The 14836-nt window shown below is 30.0% G+C and overlaps 1 protein-coding gene across 1 annotated transcript in view; it reads right to left on the bottom strand.

Moving 5' to 3' along the window:
- The window catches only part of LOC113384473 (protein pellino), a 139743-nt gene that overhangs the window by 123711 nt on the left and 1196 nt on the right, over positions 1-14836 (bottom strand). The window lies entirely within an intron of this gene.

Here is a 14836-nt window from a genome sequence, read left to right as displayed (position 1 = left end):
CGCCCCCAAATACACACCAAACTGGTTAGTCCATCAAGACCTAAACATAAACACCATTAATGAAGAAATTAAATTAATTAGTCAAAAATATAAGAGCAGAGTACAAAACCATCCTAAAATTATGGCCAAGAATTTATTGAAGTCGCACGGCATCGAACGGCTAAAAAGAAAACGCCCCCTCGACGGATCCGACACATTGACCTCCACATAATATACTAGCTGTAAGTGGAATTCTGTCTTAAGGCAATTAAGGCATCGTGCCTTAAGGCAAATTGCTGGAACTTCCCTACCAAAAATTATTTTTTTAAAAACGATTAACATTTTTGAAAAAAATTTACTTCGAAAAAATAAGATTTTTGACAAACAATTAGACAAAAAATTACTTTTTTTTTTGAAAAAAAAATTTTTTTTATTTTTTTTTTTTAATTTTTTTTTTTTGAAAAAAAATGTTTTCTTTATTTTGACATATTTTGAAAGATCTAAACTTTTTTTCAAAGCAATCGTACTGCTTTAACTGCATAAAGACGAAATATCAAACCGCGTAAGCGCCGCGTCGACGTCTAACGCGTAAACATTGGTACGGAACCCTTAGGAATGTAAACCAAAATTATACTTATTGTAAAAATCTCTATAAAATATCTGATAATTTGATGTGCATATGTCTAATGATCATTTTTGACCGCCAAATGGCATTTTTTTTTACTTTTTTCGTTAGATCTCCGAAACCGCTAGACCTGCCTTTATGAAAATTTGATCAATTCTTCATCTTGTCAATACAAGTCAAATGTTTTTTGAATTATTAAAATCGGACGCTCCGTTCTCTTAAAAACTGAGTTACCGTTTTCGGCACTTTTTGCCCCGTATCTTTAGAACGGCTGGACCTGCCTTTGCCAAAAACTAATCAGCACGTCTCCTTATCAATACGAATCGAATGTTTTTTGAATTATTAAAATCGGTTGATCCGTGTTCCCGAAATCGTCGACGAAAATTTGTATCCGCACATACATACACACACATACATACATACATACATACACACACACACACACACACACACACATCCATTTTTTCTAAGGTATGCCAAAATGTTAAGAAACCTCTGAAACGTAAAGATATATAAAAATTTTCATTTTCGATTTTTTTGCGATTACTATAACTTACCCTACGGGAAGTTAATAATATATTCATTCTAATTAGCAGTACAACTTATTTAGTTGTTTATTTGTATTTTTTTATTTATTTTTATTGTGTTTAGTTTATTAGTTATGTCTTTTTTATTTGTTCTTATAATTCACAATTTATACTCATTTACCTCATAGATCTTTTTATTTTTAAGTGTACTCTATATAATCACAAAATTTAAACTAAATATATCAAAATTGAAAAGGCTCACTACTGGGTAACCTTTTAGATCTAATGTTTAATATTTCATATATCATCAAAATTACTGAATGTCTTCCTTTTTGTAAAGACAGATTGTAATTCAATAAAGAGAATAAAAAAAAGTCTTTAACAAACAAACATTTGACAAACCTCTTATTTATACCTGCGACTTACAACTAGTTTAATTGCATATTAGCCTCGTCTTTTATAACAACGAAGCTTCCAAAATTATTTCACCTCTAAAGGGTGATGAAGAAATAAGTTACATGTTATGACGACAGACAGACAGGCAAAATGATTTGTTTCGATATATATATATATATATATATATATATATATATATATATATATCTTATATATAAAATTCTTCTGTAACAATGTAAGTTTCATTAATCCTCCTAAACTAGAATTCGGATTTTCATGAATCTTCCTGAAGTTTGTTCAGGAAATTTTCTAGAATGTTTTGATTCATAGAAATATAGTTAGATTGTAGAAATAAATGGAAAAAATTACGAAAAACTGCTTATCATTGTTTGACCTTTAAAATATTTAAGGCATGGTTTGACATTAAAAACAAATGACAACTGTGATTTGCCAAACATTTCTATTCACTTACAGGCTAAGACAATATTAAAATATAATAAATTCATGATTAAAAATAAAGAAAATGTAATGTCTACATTATTATTGCCGAAAAGCAGCTGAGATGTGCCAAAAATTAAATTAATATAAGATGCAAATAATATAACATGCGTCTGACAGTCTGCGCATGCGTCTGACGCGCACGGCGAATCTTGTTCTCAACGTGCGCGTGGTTTGCTTTTGTTTGCAATAATTTTGTTTGCGCACTTTGCGAACTGATTCGCCGTACGAATTCGTGCAATGGAGACGAGCCATAAGGGATTGCGCTCAAAAATATTCAATTTGCAGTCGTTTTGCCTTACTATACTAAGTCACAATACAAAAAAAAATATTTAGAAGTTTCATTGTGTCAAAAATTCATATGTTTGTCATTGGAGCGCTTTCGGTCTGAACTTTTTTTTACTGTTTTTCATTTCGTTTGGAATTTTGGAACTAGGTTCATCTTACTCTTCAGAAGTGAAAACAATTTAGACTCCTTTACCACTTCTCAGGTGGATGACATTTCTTTTCAGTGGTGTAATTTTACTTTTTTGAAAACGACATTGGGTATCGATAAAAGAACCAATTATAAGAAAAAAATGTTTAATAATGCTTTTCAAAAAAGCAAATACTTTTCAAGTTACTGGCTACTGAAAATTTGTTTCCTTTTTGCGTTTTTCATCATTTTTTGCTAATATCTTCAAAAATATACACTTTAACGAAAATCATGTAATGAACAAAATTATATCAATAAAAATCCTAATAAATCGCTATTTTACAGTGTTCTAGGAACAATATTAAGTTAATTATGAAAATGGGTTTTTATAGTTCTCAAAATAAGCTTTAAAAGAAGTACTTCTGCGTGTAAATTGAGTGAGCTATCATGCAATTAAAAGACGCATACAATGTTTTTTTTTCATTTAAATCAAATAGTTTATGAGTGCCATTTCCACCAAAATTAAAAATAATCGTTTTTCATCTAGAATTAACTTGGTTTGAGAGATCTTGATGAATTCTAGAAAATACCATAAAATTAGTACAAACGATTTTCAAAAAACTCCATAAAAAATCCATTTAAAAAAACAACCAATTTCTCATTATAATATCTCTGAAAGAATACGTATAAAAGTATATATATGAAAATTCAAGGTATTTTTCAGACTAATTATTGCTTTTTATTATTTTTTTGTTACACAAATATTGATAGAGTTCTAATTGTTTAAAGAGTGCGCGGCTGTCCAACGGGAGTGTCTTTCGAGCCCTTTAACCCTTCGCCGTTTTAAAATAAGAGAAGTTACGGTAAAATGTATGATAGAGAAAGTTGTAGCTCATTTAATCACCTTTAAAATAGTATATTACAAGTTATGATAAAATCAGAATTAAAAGAGTTATAATCCAATTAATGCGTGGGGTGGTGACGAAATGCAAATTGTTTTCACTTCTGAACTTTAGATTAATAATTAGTTAGCTGGGCATACGCTTTTTTCCTCTCCATTTACTGCAATAAATTTGTTGATAGTAGGTTGAATAGAGCACATGTGAACAAAATTTGACAAATTAATTCACTTCAAATATGATCTTAAGTAATAATGTATATTGTATTATTAGTGTGAAAAATGCAATTTAGATATTAAAATACTAAAAACCAGTTAAAATATGGTACGAAATTATAAAAATTGTAGGCAACATTATTGAAGCAATTATTTTGGGTAGAAAAATCCAAGGTGATATTGTACCTTGACCGCATGCTATATATTAATTCTTTCTGAATTTATTATACTTTTTAAAAAATTTCAATTTTCAACACGTGTATCTATGCTATGACAATAAATACATGGTGATAAATTTGGAAAATCAATGTTTTAGCCGTGAATAAACAAAAAATCATTCATTTAAACATCCACATCTACATTGTATAACCCTTAAATTCAATAAAATAAATTGAGCTATTGGAAATAAATTTGTTCTATAACTCGCAGTGTATAATTTTTAATATATAATTTTATTGAATATATTTTAATATTTGTTAAGAGGATAATTAAAGTGTTAACTGTGGGAATTGAGAATAATTTGAAACAGTACTACATTTAACATCACTCATATATTGGTGTAAATAGTAACTCGAAAAATAATAATGATTATTTTTAACTGAACGGTATAAATATTAGTATAGGATATTAAAAAAACGTAGAGGTGAGTACAGGACAACGTCTGTCGGGTCATCTAGTATATATATATATATATATATATATATATATATATATATATATATATATATAGTAATAATTATTGCATATATAATATATTTATAGTGTGAGTTTTTTACCCGCGGATATTCTACTCAATATATATCATTATATAATTAAATCAGTGTACAACATTTTTTTCTTCAATAGTTATTGACATAGATAGTATTTGGGCAAAAAAGGATAAAAGGTAAATGACAGAAGTGCTTTACAACGCGAGTTAGAAAACAGTTTTCAAGACTCTTCGAATAATTTAATGAATAAAATTGGTATTATAATACCAATAGTAACCAATACCACGAAAACGGCCCGACCAATCTTTACCAAATACTAATCAGTATATTCCCAACCAATATCTTTCGAACAGCTTTTGAATTTTTAAAATCGCGTCAGGATTGCGGGCTAGCCGAATTTTTCAGCTGAAACGTGGACGAATTTTTTTTTTAATTTTCTGCTATTTAGAAAGAAACAGCTTAGTGGATCATCGTACAAAACTGACAAACGCTAGTCCTTGTCAAGCTTCTACGAATGGCTTTTAAATTTTTAACACTTAACGAACGGGTCGAATCTGTTCTACCTAACCTAGTTTTTGGGCAAATTAGATAAACGCGGATAAAAAGCATTGTAATTACAATAAATCTTTAATAAATCAATTATATTTCCTAAAATAACAGTTTGCACATATATCAGTTTTTGAGAAAACTGTCGACGGAAGGTGAAAAAACGGCTCTCTCTCACACACACTCGCATACATACTTATTCTAAATTTGATCTCATTCGATTCAGAATAACTTTCTGAATTAATTAGCCAATCCCATTTTTTAGCAAAAACAAACTTCTCCTTCGGAAAGATAATTAGAAATATATGTAAATTATATTAATATTCGAAAAAGTGTAAAAATAAATTTTGCTTTTGTAAAAATATAAGAAGTTTACCAAACAGACGTAGTAATAACACGAATGATCTTTATGTATGCAAATTAATGTTCGTGAGAACAGATATCAAGCACGCGTTTAAACAAATAATTTGATATTTCAAACTCCACAGATTTGTAAAAATATATCATAAATTATTCCAAAAAATACTCTTCGGAATAACTGTTTGGTTCTTTTCCAAAAAAAATGGTTGTTCAGTTTTAGGTTTTCAAACTTTTATATAAAAAATCATTCAAAACACTTATATAAAATCGAAATATCGTATGATAAAGTGCCCCTTAATCTATATTATCGTATGATGAGTTTACGACATCAAACTGATCAATACTATGATGATCTATTTAATAATAAAGCTTTGTAAGAAGCAACCTCTGTGCTAAAAATAACCCATGAATTTAGAACTATTCATTCATTCAGATTGTGTATCATCATAATGGTCGGTTTGAGATGATTGTTTTGATATTTTTTGAGCTAAGAGTTTCATAAGCTTAATTATCCACTTTTTTTGGAGGCAACGCAATGGTTGATAATATCAACTTGATATTATCTATTTCGATATATTTTATATTAGAAAGCAAGCCAAGAGTTTCCTTAATGATATACATTAATTTATTGCACCAATTGATATCGCGTTAAATTTATTTAAAAAAAAAACAGAGATAATGCAATATAAATAAAAAATATTTTTCTAAATATTTTTATAATTACTAAAACCTAACATAAAATAATCAAATCGCTTTTTATCTTGGTTTTGTGTTCAGGTATTCCGAACAAAAAGGCTATCTTCGACAACGCAATCAACATAATGCACTTCCGTGTGTAATTAACTCAAATTACAATAGAACGAATTGAACTATTTTAGTTGTTAAGACCACTTTTTGTTATCTACAGGGACTATATAATATACTATATATAAACTTTACCTTTAATTGCAAACGGAGTTTTTTTTAACAGGATAATAAATAAAACTAGGTGGGTGCATGGCATCGTCCCTTAAGGCAAATAGCTGGAAGTTCCCGTACCGTAATTAAAAATCTTGGTATGGAATCCCAAAAATTTTAATAGTGTGTATACACTATTAATTAAAATCTCTATAAAATATCTGATAATTTAATGTCCAATAACCATTTTTGACCGCCAAATGACGTTTTTTAACTAATTTTTATTGAGAGTCAATAACCGCTGGACCTGCCTTCTCAAAAATTTCAATACAAGTAAAATGTTTTTTGAATTATTAAAATCGGACACTCCGTTCTCTTAAAAACTGAGTTACCGTTTGTGGCTCTTTTTGCCTCGTATCTTCGAAACGGCTAAACCTGCCTATGTCAAAAACTAATCAGCACGTCTCCTTATTAATAGCAATCGAATGTTTTTTGAATAATTGAAATCGGTTAAACGGTGTTCCCGAAATCGTCGACGAAAATTTGTATCCTCACAAACACATCCATTTTTTCTAAGGAATGCCAAAATTTTCAGAAACCTCTCAAATGTAAAGATATATAAAATTTTTCATTTGCGATTTTTTTACGATCACTATAACTTACCCTACGGGAAGTTAATGAGAGTAAAACATTTTTCCCAAATATACAAGTTATGATCATTGTTTGTTTTATTTGCGAATCAGATTTCCTGATATAAATATTTTATCTTATTGGCATTATAAGCATTAAAAAAAAACAATATTTCAAACTTGCAATTATATGTGTAAAACTAGGTTGCTGGCCTACTTCGGAATATTAATAAAAGATTTACAAGCGAATGTTTGTAGAGATATCTGTTCAAAATTTCGAGAATCCTTGGAAAATCAACAAGATTATGTAAACATTTCATTAAAGAGAAATTTATTAAAACGGATAATTAACATCAAGAAATTTCAAACTTTTCAAAATTTTTGAGACATTTTTTGACAGAGCAGGCATCCTTACATATTATAAGTATGTTATGGGGCGTCCATTAATCACGTGAGTCCTTTAGGGGGAGGGGAAATTTCACAAAAAAATCATGAAAAATCACATGGAGGAGGGAGGGGTCTAGTAAGATATCACGTATTTATTTTTCACGTAGATTTAAAAATAAAAGAAAAATTTTACGCTTTTTCGTAAATTTGAAAAATTTGTGGAAGAGGGGAGGGTAATTCTAAATATCACCAATATCTAAGTATCACCAACATGGAGGGAGGGGTCTAAAAATCTCTAAAAAAAATCGATCACGTGATTATTGAACGCTTCCTTGCTTAAGTACTTTTATGTGCGAGAAGTATAAAGATTGACAATATCTGCTCTAACCAGGATTGTTCCAGAACAAAACAGTTATTATAAAACGATGCACCCGGTAATGAACGTTCACGTGCCGCAAAAGAGAATTTATCGACATATTAAGTGTAGACACAACGCCTCTAAAAATAACCATACTAATGCACTATGCATAGTGTTCGAAATATAAAATTCAATGCAAGGAGATATACAGAAAGGCCATATTCAAAAAATATATTCTTGGAAAACTGCCAAGAGGCTAAAACTTTTACAAAGCACCGTTTTAAAAACTATGTGGAGGGTGGAAGTGAATAGATAATTATCAAGTAAGGAGCAAGAATACAATAGAGTTGGCCTCGATGAGAATAATTTCAAGATTTCTTTAGAGAAAACTCCTTTTCTATTCTATCGATTTTATTATTTATTGAAAAACTTATGACAATATAAGAAAAATTATTACAATAGTTGAAAATATAAAATAACTAGTGGTGAATGACATTGTACTTTAAGAAAAATTGCTGAAACTTTCCGCACAGTAATGAAACATTCCGAAATAAAAATAATCAATCATCAATAAAAATGTATCAATAAGTAATAAAATTGTTTTAAATTTTTAAAATAATTATGAATACTGTGAGTTTCATAATAGAATTTTGTATATAAAATATAATATAAGTGCTTATATTTGGGTGACTACCTTTATCTATGTTTATGTACAAGAACGTGAACATAAAATTAACTAATGGCATGTATGGCATCCTGCCTTAAGGCAAATTGCTGGAACTTCCCGTACCGTAACAAAGTATTCGAGGAATATTAAATGTTTTCAAATAGATTATTATAAATACTGTAACATTGTCTAATACTTATAAGAATTATATAAACTGAATTGCAAAGTTGAAATTATTTGTTTAAAGTATATTAGAACTTTAGTCAGAATTAAAATTAAAATCTGAATTATTTTCAATATACAAAAAATTTTTTTAATTGAATTCTTTGAATCTTTAAAATCGGACGCTTAGTTCTCTCAAAAACTGCAATTTTCTTGTACATTTAGCATCTTCGAAATGGCTAAACCTTCGAAATGCTTTTGATAAAAATTAATCATTTCTTCTCCCAATCATTACAAAATGAATGTTTTTAGATCATTCAAATCGGATACTCCGTTCTCTGAAAAATTCGATTGTATTTTCTGCACTCTTTGCTCCGTACCTCCGTAATGTCTAGACCTGCCTTTGCCAAAAACTAATCAACATATCTCCCTAACAATAGGAATCGAATGTTTTTGAACCATTCAAATCGGTTGATTCGTGCGCCCGCCAGAAACGTGGACGAAACTAGCTGTAAGTGGAACTCTTAAAGTCTTAAGGCATTTAAGGCATCGTGCCTTAAGGCAAATTGCTGGAACTTCCCGTACCAAAAATTATTATTTTTTTAAAAACGATTAACATTTTTGAAAAAAAATTATTTCGAAAAAATAAGATTTTTGACAAACAATTAGACAAAAATTTTTTTTTTTTTGAAAAAAAAAAATTTTAATTTTTTTTTTTAGTTTTGTTTATTTTGACATATTTTGAAAGATTTAAACTTTTTTTCAAAGCAATCGTACTGCTTTAACTGCATAAAGACGAAATATCAAACCGCGTAAGCGCCGCGTCGACGTCTAACGCGTAAACATTGGTACGGAACCCATAGGAATGTAAACCAAAATTATACTTATTGTTAAAATCTCTATAAAATATCTGATAATTTGATGTGCATATATCTAATGATTATTTTTGACCGCCAAATGGCATTTTTTTTACTTTTTTTACTAGATCTCCAAAACCGCTAGACCTGCCTTCATGGAAATTTGATCGATTCTTCATCTTGTCAATACAAGTAAAATGTTTTTTGAATTATTAAAATCAGACGCTCCGTTCTCTTAAAAACTGAGTTACCGTTTTCGGCACTTTTTGCCCCATAAAAACTAATCAGCACGTCTCCTTATCAATATGAATCGAATGTTTTTTGAATTATTCAAATCGGTTGATCGGTGTTCCCGAAATCGTCGACGAAAATTTGTATCCGCACATACATACACACACGCACACACACATACATCCATTTTTTCTAAGGTATGCCAAAATATTCAGAAACCTTTGAAACGTCGAGAAATGCAAAAATTTTCATTTTGGATTTTTTTGCGATTACTATAACTTGCCCTACGGGAAGTTAAAAATGCATACATACAAAACTCACACACACACACACATACATCCATTTCTACCAGTCTGGGATGCATAAAGGCATTTCCTTCGCTATACAAAAAAAAAACACATCCATTTCTTCTGAGGTATGCCAAAATGTTCAAAAACCTTCAAAACGTCGAGAAATGCAAAAATTTTCATTTTCGATTTTCGACCCATTACTATACAAATCGAATGTTTTTTGAATCAATCAAATCGGTTGGTCGTGCTCCGATATCGTAGATGAATAATTGTATACAAACATACATACACACACACGCTACGGCGGTTTCCGTGAGGACCAGAGGAAAGAGATAAGCGAAGGTTTTAGTCGGTATTATACCCAGGTGCCATTTAAGTCCGACATATCCACATTTCCGCATTTCCTTCGCTACACAATAACTCACACATACATAAATTTTATGTATGCTAAAATGTTCAGAAACCTTTGAAACGTATATATATGCAGAATTTTTCATTTTCGATTTTTTGCGATTTGCGATTTTTTGCGGGAAGTTAATTGTAATAGAGTTTGATTTGAGAATGGTTTTACGACATATAGACAAATAGCTGATTTACAAAACTCATTGTGCCTTTCTATTATAAGAATGATCGACACTTTTTTTTGGAGAAAATCGTAAGCAAATAGAGTTACTAAAATTAATATAATTTTTTTGTGCGAATAGATAATCCTTCATATTACATCAAAGTTAATATGAAATAATATTGTTTTAGCATACAGCCAACAATTTGAGACTTTCTCTTGGAATATGAACTATTAAAAATAAAAAAATAGATAAATTAAATGAGAATAAAAACTGCTAACAATAAGTAAATTGTCCAATCAATATAATATTTACGAAATACCGGAACTATATTTTTAGTATATTACCAAATCAATTCGAATGAAGTTTCTGATGTACAAGAATAGTATGGCTATATTACTAGATTCAAATGCAACCTACCGCAATGAATTAAACCAAACAATTTCCATATAACGGAAAAGCAGGAAGTAATTTTATTTTCCAAAGTATTTGCATGATTTCATGACTTATAATCTTAATTAATCAGCTGCAACTAAATACTGCTTTTCTATTTTAATAAACGCACTATATGCAAAACATTTCCGCAGAACAAAAATAAATAGAGAAACAATTGGAAACATTATCTTTATAATTATTCAAAACTTTCACGCAGAATTTTTATGATAATTATAAGACCGCCTAGGAAAAATGAAAATCGTGTATGCATTTGTAATAGTGCACACATTTTGTGATTATAATAATATTAGATATCTTCAGTATGACGAAATTGAGAATGACATGCATTTTTAAGCAATTTTTCTATCTAGGATAATTGCCACCTACTATTTTTGCGCAAAATCGATATCGTTGCGGTAAGTCTAATCTGGTTCAATGTTAATTTAACGTTATTCAACAAAATCTATAGAAGCAATACATATTGAAAATATCATATAAAAATTGTCATTTATTAACTTCCCGTAGGGTAAGTTATTGTAATCGTCCAAAAATCGAAATTGAACTCTTTTACATTTCTCCGCGTGTTGAAGGTTTCTGAACATTTTGATTTTTGAAAATTTGCTTTTGGAAAATACTCCGAGTTCACGTGTTCGTCCGTTTTCAAATATCACTCGTAAATTAATTTATTTTTTTGATTAAGTCGATTATTTTAACATATCGGGCAGTTCATGCAACTTGCCTCAAGGCAAAATACCAATACCAACTAGTTTCAATTTCTTCTCAATTCAAACTTTCAAAAAATTTGAGGCTCGAACTTACAACTACGCAAAACAAGCAAAAACCATATGTATTTAATGCATATATTATTGGTTAAGTATGTCACAAACACTATGCAATAAATGTCGACAATTAATCTTCGAGCTTTGATGTTTATAAATAGAAAGACTATCATGTAGCGTATAATTAAAAGATTAGTCAAAATAAACCGATCAATTCAATGACGAACCACAAAAGCATCTACCTTAAAAAGTATTGCTTGGGCTTTCCGTCAAAATTCCTAAGAAATTACGGAAAACATTTTTAAAAATAGTCTAAAATAAGGAAAAGCAATATAAAATTGCAGTTGACAAAAAGTTTGCGCCTTTTTTAAATTAACTAAAACCTGTACTTTTAAGTACAAAACATCATAATAAGATTATGAATATTTATCAGTGTTAGATTAGGCACAAATCAGACAACTCTAAACTAAAAACGTAAATTGGTAGTGGTAGTTGTGAGAAGACTAAATGTAAGATAACCATACGTCCTGATTTGGCCGGGACAGTCACGAAACTCCTGAAGCAAAAATTGTCCGAGGTTCAAGTTCGGTAGTCTCGAATTTTTTAAAAATATAGGTTGAAATTAGATGATACATACGACAAATACTGCTTATAAGAAATGTGGGTTAAAATAGCTATCACCAAGAGCCAATAGTATTAAACACGTTACTTTTAGTTAGATAGCAGCCAATTAATCGGACGATTAGTTCGAGAGCTATTACGTTTTGAGTAAAGATACTTTTGTTATTTTGAAGAAAATGGATAACAAAGAATTTCGTGTGCTAATGGAGCATTTGCTGATGGGAAAAAGTGATATTGAGCCGAAAAATTGGCTTGATGATTGTTATACGCACCAAGCGATGGAATCATTAAAAGAGGGTTTGAGAAATTCCGTACTGGCCATATGCGTACTGAAGACGATATGCGCACAGTGGATGCCCAAAAAGTAGGGGTTATCGACAAAAACATAAAACAAATCTACGAAATCATTTGAAATGGCCTTAAGGTAAAAGTTGATCGAGATAGCTGACACACTAAATATATCAATGTAACGTGGTGGACATATCGTTCACGAATATTTGGATATAAAAAAGCTCAGTGCTGCCGTGAGCTGACATTTGACCAAAAGCAAAACGAGTTGATCATTCGAAAGAGTATATGGAGCTTTTTATTCGACATAAAACTGCGTTTTTGCATCGATATGTTATAGTGAATATGACCTGGCTTCACTTCGGAGTCCAATAGACAGTCAGCCGAAAAAACTGGACACGATAAACGAGGAAAAATGCAGGATATAGCGTCAGATGTTTGGGATTGACAAAAAGTGATCTTCATCGGCCATCTTCAGAAAGGCCATCAACAGTGACTATTGTATAACGTCATTGGAGCATTTGAAGATCGAAGCTAGAACTGGCACGGTGCCGTTTGGAGAAGAATAAAGTGCTGCTTCATCAACACGACGCACCATGTCACAAATCATTGAAAACAGCGGCAAATAAATTTAGCTACGAATTGCTTCCCCATCGCATTCTTCAGATCTGTTCTCCAGCGACCGCGTTTGCTGTTCTCAGATCTCAAGAGGTGCTCGACTGTGAAGAAATTTTTGTCGAATGAGAAGGATATAGCCGAATTTTGGGGCAGAGGACACATCAATAAATGAGACAATATAGCTTTTCAAAATTCTGAAAATCTTTATGTTATAAATCCTTCAAAAATAAAAAAATAACTTACCATTAAAAAATTCAAAACAATTATAGCAGTAACATTTGGTAATTTTTTTATTTGCTCTATAGTCTGTCCATAGTATCAAGAATAATGGATACGAACCTTTTAAGTTTAATTTCCTTAATGGCAAATCGAACAAAATTCCCTAAATTGAAAATGTAAATTGTTGAAACAAACTCTACAGATACCATGTATTAAATCTTATATCATCAATGCATTATAGAAGAAATCGAAGGTCAGATAAAAGCTTCGAACACATAGAAATATTGATTTATTGCAAATTCGTGATTTGAAACAGTATAATATCTGCATATGATTTTAAATTAACTTATGAATGAATGTGTTTCGAAAGAGAATGAACCTAAAAATATAAGGTTTTGTAGGTACATTTTCAAAATGTATTGTGATATTCATATTGCCATTGTATTTTGACTAAAACCTCCAAATTAGCAAATTGAATCAGCTTTTTTAAGAACTGATTATTCTCTGTAATTTTGACTTAAGTTTCTTCGTTCGATCTCTTAAATTTTCACTTATGACTTCGGCAACGCTTCATTAGTTCTAAATAAGTTTATACCAATATACTTAAGGTTTTTTCATTTACACAGTATTTACTATGAGATGAATATCTAAATAAGAATGCACTGGCTATCGGAGATAGTTCATTTTCTCTCAAGAACAAATATTACAAATACTGTAGTACACGCACATGTCGACAAGAAATAATTTGTTTGAACTTAGATGAACTAAATCCCTAAGATGAATTAACAAAATATTGATAAGAAAAAGTGAATATTTACAGACGTAATTGCGGTGTAAGGCTCTGATAAAGATCGTAAATGTTGTTCTTTACATACCTTTTAAACATATTACTATTCTTTACAATAAAAAAATTAAAAAATCCAATTATTGATTTTATTATAGTTCAATATAAATTACAGTAATAAAGTGCAACAGTAGCATATCCTTTTAATACCGTGATTTCCAACCTGTACAAACTACTATTTTTGCAAATAAACTAAAAGTATTTAAATGAATTAAAAGAAATAATGCGCAAATAATTATTTCTGTGAATAATTTTATATGATATTGTATATTAATTTGCAGAATGATAACGAACCTGTATTGCATGGCATCGTGACTTAAGGCAAATTGCTGGAACTTTCCGTACCGTAATGAAATATTAGATAAATTTTAAATGTTTTTAGGCTCAAATTAAAATCCGAATCATTTTAAATATTTAACAACAAAAAAAATGTTTCGATTTTTTTTTAAATTTTGAAATTAAAAAAAATTCTTATGTATACCAAAAACTAATTACTTCATTCTAATCGGGTGACCCGTTCTCGAAAAAAACAAGATTCCATTTCAGCACTTTTGGCTCCGTATCTCGGAAACGGCTGGACCTTTCGTCTGTCCTAAACTAATCAGCACGTCTCTAATCAAACTAATCATTCCAACTGGTTGATCTGTGAGCCCGAAATCGTGGACGAAAAGTTGTGTCCGTGCATACAAACACACACAACCATTTTTATCTAAATTATGCCAAAATGTTCAGAAACTTTTAAACGTAAAGATATGCAAAAAAGTATTTTTTCGATTTTTGAACGATTACTATAACTTAGCCTACGGAAAGTTAATTAAATA

This window comes from Ctenocephalides felis, unplaced genomic scaffold (genome assembly GCF_003426905.1).
Source record: "Ctenocephalides felis isolate EL2017-DRISC unplaced genomic scaffold, ASM342690v1 CF-g0.4_SCAFFOLD_03571, whole genome shotgun sequence".
Classification (NCBI taxonomy): Eukaryota; Metazoa; Arthropoda; class Insecta; order Siphonaptera; family Pulicidae; genus Ctenocephalides; species Ctenocephalides felis.
Note: the sequence above shows the minus strand (reverse complement) of the source record. Positions and strands in the feature narration are given on the sequence as shown.